Raw genomic sequence first — 9,223 nt, forward strand, 5'->3', positions numbered from 1 at the left:
TCCAAATCTATAGAGGCAAAGTCACCCCTTAAGGCAAAGTGGCCCCATTTGATGGTCTTTTCCGTGTACTTAAATTTATGCCCTCCTCGAGCATTAACCTAGAGCATTTATATAGCGCAATATCTATTAAACGTGTTCAAAACATTATAGCCAATAGCAACATTTAACACGTAGGACGAGACATGAAATGACGTCTGTTAGGCGATATTATAATAATTTTTTCCCGATAGATACAACGTTGTTAACGGCAAGGTAGGTAGTCATTTTACACCTGAGTACGATGATATAATCTGAGTAAAGAACCTTTTTCATGGACTCAACAACGATGTGCCGATCAGGACACGAACCCAGGACCTTCCGATCCGAAAGCGAGTGTCTGTCATACCACTAGACCACATAAATTAAATAAATAAATAAATTGAGTTTTTATATAGCGCAATATCCACTAAATGTGCTCAGAGCGCTTTACAAGAGGTCCCTGGTCAACAGCAACATTTAACATGTAGGACGGGACAAGACGCCTGTTCGGCGATATTACAAATTTTCGGACAAAGACAACGCTGTTAACGGCCAGGTACTCATTTTACACCTGAGTACGGTGAGAGAATGTGAGCAAAGAGCCTTTTCCAAAGACTCAATATGCGCCGAGCGAGACTCGAACCCAGGACCTTCCGATCGGAAAACCCGTGTCATACCACTAGACCACATAGCGGCCCAAAACCATAACCCCCACCTTTCTAGATTAGTTTTCAAATAAACTGATCGCTAAATAATTTAAATACTTAATTAAAATAATTCATTCATCTATTCATCGCCCATACGTTTCGTTCATTCATAAATTTCTACAGACAACAACCAACCCCTTCATTCTCTCTCCCTCTCTCTCCATTCTTTTCATTTCCACACTTCTCCAGTCACCGCATCTCAACAACCTCCTCTTATAACACTAATACCGCCACAAGAAGAAAACAATCTTTGTCATTTCTCTCGACACCTTTCTATTTTATTCATGAACCCAAGAGCACCGCGTTTGACATGCGCACAATAGAATTAAAATCGTCTTGAACGCCCCGAGTATCAAGCAGGGGTGCCAGGTCATTTTTGTTTAAAACACCAAACTGAGAAAAAAAAACAAACAAACCAATAAACAAACTCCAAAAGAAGCAAAATTGTCTGAAAAAAAAAGCCAGGTGATTTTAAGCATCATTTATTTCTTTATTTTTCTCTAAAATTCATGCAAAAGTGTATATTTAATATATATATATATATATATATATATATATATATATATATATATATATATATATATATATATATATATATTATATATTTTTTTTTATAATTAGATGTTTTTTAAATAATAAATAAAAGTAGGAGAACAAAAAAAAAAAAAAACTTAAAAAAGAACCCCCAAAAAACCTAAAACCCCAACCAAAACGAGCAAAACAAAAAGCAAAACAACCCCCCCCCCCCCACCCCCCAATAGATAAGATAATTAAAAAAAATATAAGGCAAGCTTTTGAATTGTCAAATTGTTTATGCCAGTTTCAAGAAATGCCACTATTTTTAAATTTTATTTATTTGGCATTAAAAGCGTCAAACTGACAGCCGTTGAATCACGCCCGTCGTGTGAATCATTTTCCCATCGTCCCATTGTCATGAATATTGGAAACACCTTTCATTAAATCCACCCTGCTTCTTTTCTTCTCTTCTCAACGGGACACCAACAACCTGGCTAAAGAAGATATTCACATCTCTTTTCCGAAGTGATCGAGTGGTGAAGACATTGTGCTGTAATCCAAATTGTCCCGGGTTCGAGTCCTGCTTCAGGCACTTTCCTTTTCTTTTTCTCCTGGGGCAAGATTATTAACCTCCCAATTTCTGGGTGGGGTTCCTGACCTCCCATAGTGGGCAAGGAGGCACTTACTGTGTCTTCTATCCCCCTATATCTGTTTTTCAACTTGCTTTCTGTTTTTTCTCTTGGAATGAGATTACTAGATTTTGTCCTGGCCCTGGCCGGATACCGTGGCTGGGAGCGAAACAGTCAAATGTATAGTTAGAGTTTTGGGAGATGATAATTTCTATCTTGTAAATTATCTCTCTGTTACGCATTGTATTAATTTTGTGTGTGTTATGTATATGATAACTTATTAACATTTGAGTGTATTCCTCTTAGTGGGGACCTGTGCTTGTGTCTGGATCAGATTTTTTGGTGATCTCAAACTAAGTACACTGATGGCGTGCTCTTGGAATCTACATACATCTGTTTCCTATTCGAATCAATTCCCCTTTATCTTACTATCTATTTATTGGGTGCATTGAGTTATTCTTGCACTTTTTACTATCCCATTTTCTTCCTTTTTACTGGCGCTAATATGACCTTAATGTTTGTTTTTGTTTTGTTTTTAAGCGTTTTACGGCGCTTGCAACACATTTAGTTTATATCAGCGCCAGTAAAAAGGAAGAAAATGGGAAAGTAAAAAGTTCTAGAATTACAATTAAAGCACTCAAGAAAAAGAAAGACATAGGGGAACTGGGAACAAATAGGGATCAGATGTAGATTCCAAGAGCACTTAATGTGTTGCAAGCGCCGTAAAACCATAAAAAACAAACATAACCTCCCAATTTGCTAACGTTGGACAACATGGATGATTCCTGTCGACACAAGGGCCCGATTACATGTAAGCGACTAGAAAGATTTAGTTATTTACTAGTTTGGTACATAAATGACTTGCTAGTCTTAACTCTCATTACCGGCCATTTTCCGGATTTCCCCCAAAACTTCACACCCAACCTATACAAAAATAGGAATTGTTCATGACTTGGTGCTGTTACTATTTTCACTCGCCGGACGGCTGGTGATAGCAGCTTCCAATGCAGTGTCAGACAACTATCTATGTTATGATGATCTTTCCAGGCCGCAAATTCATCGCCGCATTCGTGTACGACGAAAGACGAAGGAAGAGGCAGTTCCAAAGATAACTGAAAACAAAAGGGGTGTGTGTGTGGGTGGAGGGTGGGGGGGGGGGGGGCGGGGGGTCGAATTGACCAAAGAATAAGGTAGGAGAGAGGGGGGAGGGGGCGCATTTTGGGCATTTTCCAAGGCGAGGCGAGATATGATATTATATTATATATTATTATACTGGTTTTCTTTCAATCAAATTATATATCGCTAGTAAAATAATGGCGACAGTATGATATGGAGAGTACCTATTTTCTCACCGGCACATTCTGAAATTGAATTGAACGGAAGGGGTGTGTGTATGTGGGGGGGGGGGGGGTGTTCAAATAAGCATACGGATGAGGGGTGTGTGTGTGTGTGTGTGTGTGTGTGTGTGTGTGTGTATGGTGGGGGGGGGGGTACGCAGAATTTCTGAAAAAAAATTGACGTGAGGGGGGGGGGGGGGTCTATTTTATTCAGTAGAATATGCTCGACTAGGATTAAGTTAAGTAATTAAGTATCTAGAGGCCATTACGCCTCAATTGTCAGGACCGTATGTCGTATCAGTTTCAGTTTCATTCTCACAGCGCTTCATTCTTTCATTTCCATCAATATTTGAAACAGCTTTCATTTATATTTAAATCCACTCTGCTTCTTTTCTTCGCCTCTTCCCAGTGGGACAATCACCCAGGTAATGAATGAGATATTCACAGCTCTATCTTTTGTTTGTGTGTGTTTGTGTGTTTGGGGGGTGGGGGGTGGGGGGGGGGGGTGGGACCAGGGACGATTGTTTTGTTTAATTTAATTTATTTTTTTTTCTTAAATTGTGGCATACCATCTCAAAACGGTACTTTGTTAGAGCGGTATCGTTGGTCAAAATATAATTAATACAAATTGTCCATAAAGTCAGGGTGCAATATTTTTATTTATCAAGATAAGATAAGATAAGATAAGATTAGATAGAGGGAAGCATGGAGATAAGACAAGATAAGATAGAGGGAAGCATGGAGATAAGACAAGATAAGATAGAGGGAAGCATGGAGATAAGACAAGATAAGATAGAGGGAAGCATGGAGATAAGACAAGATAAGATAGAGGGAAGCATGGAGATAAGACAAGATGAGATAGAGGGAAGCATGGAGATAAGACAAGATGAGATAGAGGGAAGCACGGAGATAAGACAAGATGAGATAGAGGGCAGCATGGAGATAAGACAAGATGAGATAGAGGGCAGCATGGCTCAGCAGTACGGTCCTTGTTTCGTACCCGAAAGCTACCGAGTTCGAATACCCGCTGCTCTGTGTGGACTTGAGCAAGTCACCTGGCCCGAGCTCAGTTTGCAGCGCTGCACAAGTACAGGTCAGGGGTCAATTCGACTGAACGCACGATCGCCAGAAAATTTGAGCCGTGATCTCGGGACTGACAGCAAACGTATCGAGCTGGATCTCAGGTGTCTCGGTGACAACAAGAGATGAAGTGAGTAGGAAATAGTGCCGCGCTGAGGACCGGACCGAGGACCGGTCCCACGGTCTTTTAGCTGTGAACCGTGGTCCAGTCCCAAAGAGGAAGACCGCCGGCGGTCCTCACTTCTTATCACCTTTCAACGGTCTGGCGCCATACTACTTCCCCAGCGATTCGTTGCCTCGGTCCTTTGCCTATCTTCCACCAATCACCACCCATCCCACTTAATTAATCGCACCCACCCCCTTTGCCATACACTAAACGACACAGACGACCATACAGGCAGACGACCACCTCCCTCCACTCCGCAAACCGCCCTTTCGTGTGTGAGATGGGGGGAACAGGAGGCGCACGCCTTGGACGATTCCATTATACGGGGTAAATTTCAAAATTTACTACACCATAATGATCGCAATGACAATGATCTATGATGAAGGCATGACCCCTCTTCTCTAATGGGTTATTGTTTGAAATGTATGTGACTACTAAAGATGTGTGTGTGTGTGTGTGTGTGTGTGTGTGTGTGTCGAACCTAGCAAGTTGCAAGTCTGATTTTTTGTTTTCTTTTGTCCATCTCTTGTCGCCACTCCTTTCTATCGCATTGTTGTCATTTAAAATAATACAATAATATTAAAATTTCGTTTGGTGTTTTAACTAATCAAGTAATATGAGTTTCATTAGTTTCTTCCGTCCAAAAAAACCAGTTATAACGTCTGTATTTTTAAAAGGTCCAATAGAATATTTGGGGACCCCGATAGCTCAGTTGATAGAGCCCTCTCTTTATACGCAAAGGGCCAGAGATCGATCCGGGTGCAGTCGATTTTTTTCTGAATCCCTGTCTACTCAGCAATGAATGGGTAGCTGAGTTTGTTAGATCTGGCGAAAAGTCACCATCGACCCCTCTTATTACCTCATCCACCCCCTCTTATTATAACTTCACGTCTCTCTCTTACTCTTCAATGCTCGCTGCCCTCTAATGTGTGTCTGTGTGTGGGGGGGGGGGGGGGGGTAGGAGTTGCGTGTGTGTATCAACGCCACGAAAAACTCGATCAACGCCTTGGGCGATGCCATTATCTCCGTTAATGGGGATAAATTTCAAATTTTATTAAATTATCGAAGTAACAATGAAGTACGGTGAGCGAATAAAGAAGGCATCACCCCTCTTCTCTAATTAGGTTACAATTTGAAATGAGTGTGACTACTCCGTGTGTTTTACTCCTGTAGGCCACGGTTTTCATCGTGTAGCGGTCTTTAACGGTTCAAGAATGAACGGACCGGTCTAGAGACCGGTCCTTGCGGTCTTCATTTCCCAAGGACCGTAGGACCATGGTCCTTAAGCTTGCCAAGGACCGCCCCGCACTAGTAGGAAAGTGCCAGAAGACAATAGAGAATCAAAAGGCGGACTTGTCGTACCAGTTAGGTCGCGGGTTCAAACCCCCATCAATCACCGCCGCGAAATGTTTTTATTCTCTATTGTCTTCTGGCACTTTCCTACTCACTTCATCTCTTGTTGTTACCAACATTAGTGCCTGCTCCGCTCACTTTTCCGAATTCACCCCAAATACCGGAGCATACTAAATGTCTCAATTGTTTCAATGTTACATGTTTGTGTTGAGAATATTGGCTAATGAGCTTAATTGCTGGCCAACTAACTTCGCGGAGATTGTGTGGGTTGGACCCGCGATCTCAAGTAGTCGGGAAGTGAGGGCTCTAATAAGAGTTAGAGACGATCTTTTTTGGGATCGTGAATATCTCATACTCATACGTAGAGTCACGCTCTCCCCGGCCAGGCGGAATTGTCGTACCAGGAAGGTCGCGGGTTCAAACCCCCATCACCGCATGGCCTTCGTAAAGTTATGGCCCGACACCGTAGCCATCGTTATGTTATAGCCTGATACTGAAATCCAAAAGGACTGGCAGTTTGACGTCATTATTTGTTTTTTGCACCGTCTAGTGAGTTGTCGTTAGTAGAGCTCATGGAAACAAGTTATTTCATTGGTTGAACTATTGAATACAACTCACGATTTGTTTTCTTTTGTGACAAAAGACTGGCATTTTGACGTCATTTTTTGGTCAGTATCAGGCCATAACTTTACGAAGGCCACGCCGACACTGACCAAAAAATGATGTCAAAATGCGAGTCTATTGCCACAAAAGAAAACCAATCGTGAGTTGTATTCAATTGTTCAACCAATGAAATAACTTGTTTCCATGAGCTCGACTAACGACAACTCACTAGGCGGTGCAAAAACCAAATAATGACATCAAACTGCCAGTCCTTTTGGATTTCAGTGTCAGGCTATAGATAGTATGCAGATGACGTCACTCAGGCTTTTGTTATTGTTTTTGCCATCCGCGTTTGTGAGTTGTTCTCACTAAACTGTATTAACCAGACTATAAAATTTCATGGTTACACAGAGTTTGTGTGTTGGTCCGTTATACTTCCGGATGGCAATGTTGTGAACTCCTTGGCCAAGCGCATTCTATCTATAACATAACGATGGCTACGATCACCGCCGCGAAAATTGTTATTCTCTATTGTCTTCTGGCACTTTCCTACTCACTTCATCTCTTGGTGATAAGCTCCACAATATATGGCGGTACCCGGTCAGTCAGTCCGCGTATTGAAGCAAACATTGGCGATCTTTATTTCACTGCGGTCACGAATAGGCAGCCAATGAAGTGTTGATATAAAATTTAAACCGAGTCTATCTTAAAAGCAAATATCTTATCTTATCTCCATTTCACCCAATTTGTTTTAACTCACCCCACCCTAACACCGACTATATCCATAGTTTACCCTGGGTTACTTTTACCCCATGCCCGTTTATTACATTTTTATGAGACAAATTATAGGCGTAGTATCAAAGCTAATGTTTTATTTTTAATACATTTTTCCAAATTTTGAAAAACATAAAAAAATCTCTAGGATTGAATGAGTTCATGTGGGTTGTTTGATGGCCCATGTATTGGATTTTTTAAAAAGCCCACCAAAATCTTGTTTTCAGCGTTGAATGTGATCGAAATTTTGACACTTGGATGTGGCATGTAACAGCACGAAACATTGCGATAAGAATGAGGTCTCAAATGATTTTACAAACCAGAATGAAGTTCACGATAACCACATATACATATGTACCATCATGGAATAACGCTCGCTGCATATCTTAAATTTAATATCTTTTTGATGTCACTGAGATTTCTTTTAGTTCAAGTTGTTCTGCATTTCCAACTACTCTACACTTTTCTAACTTTTATCTATTTTTTTTTTTTTACGAGGTTTTATATATGGGAATATCCATTTAACGTGCTCAAAACGCGTTACAAGGGATCCCTAGCCGACAGCAACACTTAACATGTAGGACGAAACATGACGCCTGATAGGTGATATTACAATAACTTTTGTTGGGGCAGAGACAACGCTGTTAATGGACAAGGACTCATTTTACACCTGGGTACGGCGAGAGAATGTGAGTAAAGAGACTTTTTTCAAGGACTCAATTATGCACCACTCAGAGCTGGACTCGAACCCAGGACCTTCCGATCCGAAGTCATACCACTAGACCACATTGCCGCACAAATAATGTTATTGTGATGTAGCCGGACTCGGATGATTAAAACAAATTGCGGCTATGTGGTCTAGTGGTATGACACTCGCTTTCGGATCGGAAGGTCGTGGGTTCGAGCCTCGCTCAACGCATAGTTGAGTCCTTGGAATAGGCTCTTTACTCACCTTCCCTCACCGTACTCAGGTGTAAAATGAGTACCTGGCCATTAACAGCGTTGTCTCTGTCCAAGATAATTATAATATCGCCTTACAGGCGTCATGTCTTGTCCTAAGTGTTAAATGTTGCTGTTGGACAGGGGCCCCTTGTAAAGCGCGTTGAGCACGTTTAGTGGATATTGCGATATAAAAAAAGCTCAATTGAGATCTAGAGTTGAAAAATTGTCAAATATTAACCAACTAACTGCCGTTCTCCGGAAAGACACGTATTCAAAAATTTGGCCAGAAAACTCGTCCTTCAAAAATCGATCGATTTAAATGAACCTCACCTTGACAAAAAACTCTCAAACCTGAAGTCTTCATTAAAGTCCCAGGTTTGAGAGTTTTGTTTTTTTTTTTTTGCCAGGATGAGGTTCATTTAAATCGATCGATTTTTGAAGGATGAGTTTTCTGGCCAAATTTTTGAGTAGCTACAGTTTTTAATTTTTTTTTTTTTTTTTACCAGAGTACGCTGTTAACTGGTTAATAAAACTTCTTTTCATCACTTTCCATCGTCATTATCTCCCCTTTGATTTTTATTGAGGTTACCCACCTTTGAGTAGTAGATTATCATCTCCCCCAACACACACACACACACTAACACACACAACCAAACACACCACACACACACCACACAAAGCCCCTTTTTTGTTTATTTTCATTACCCGATCAATATGCCCGTTTATCCCCTGATTAAAAACAAGTCCCGTTATGGCGTTTTTATTTTTTTCTGTGTTTCCTTTAACGTGGTTCGGATATTGGTTTTTCCCCGCGTTTTTGTTTTACCTTCAGTGTTCTTCCTTCCAAAAATTTTTTCTAATCTTTTCTCTTCTCTTCTCTCTTTCTCTTTCTCTCTTTACGCATCTCCCCTCTCTCCTTCTCTTCTCTCTCACCCTTTCCCCTTTTCTTTTTTTCTTAATTCTCTGTTTTCTTTCCCTTTCCCCCTCGCTTTTCTCTTCTTTCTTCCCTTTTCCCCCCCTTTTCTTTTTTTTTCTATTTTCTTCTTCTCTATTTCTCTCTTCTCTTTCTTTCTCTCTCTCTCTCTCTCAACAAAACAC

General features: G+C 40.9%; 1 protein-coding gene across 5 annotated transcripts in view; it reads left to right on the plus strand.

Moving 5' to 3' along the window:
* Window positions 1-9,223, plus strand: part of LOC144978161 (nck-associated protein 1-like) — a 106,950-nt gene that overhangs the window by 80,515 nt on the left and 17,212 nt on the right. The gene's annotated exons all lie outside the window — the stretch shown is intronic.

Source organism: Berghia stephanieae, chromosome 8, assembly GCF_034508935.2.
Source record: "Berghia stephanieae isolate SIO BIC M18660-M18661 chromosome 8, UCSD_Bste_1.3, whole genome shotgun sequence".
Taxonomy (NCBI): domain Eukaryota; kingdom Metazoa; phylum Mollusca; class Gastropoda; order Nudibranchia; family Aeolidiidae; genus Berghia; species Berghia stephanieae.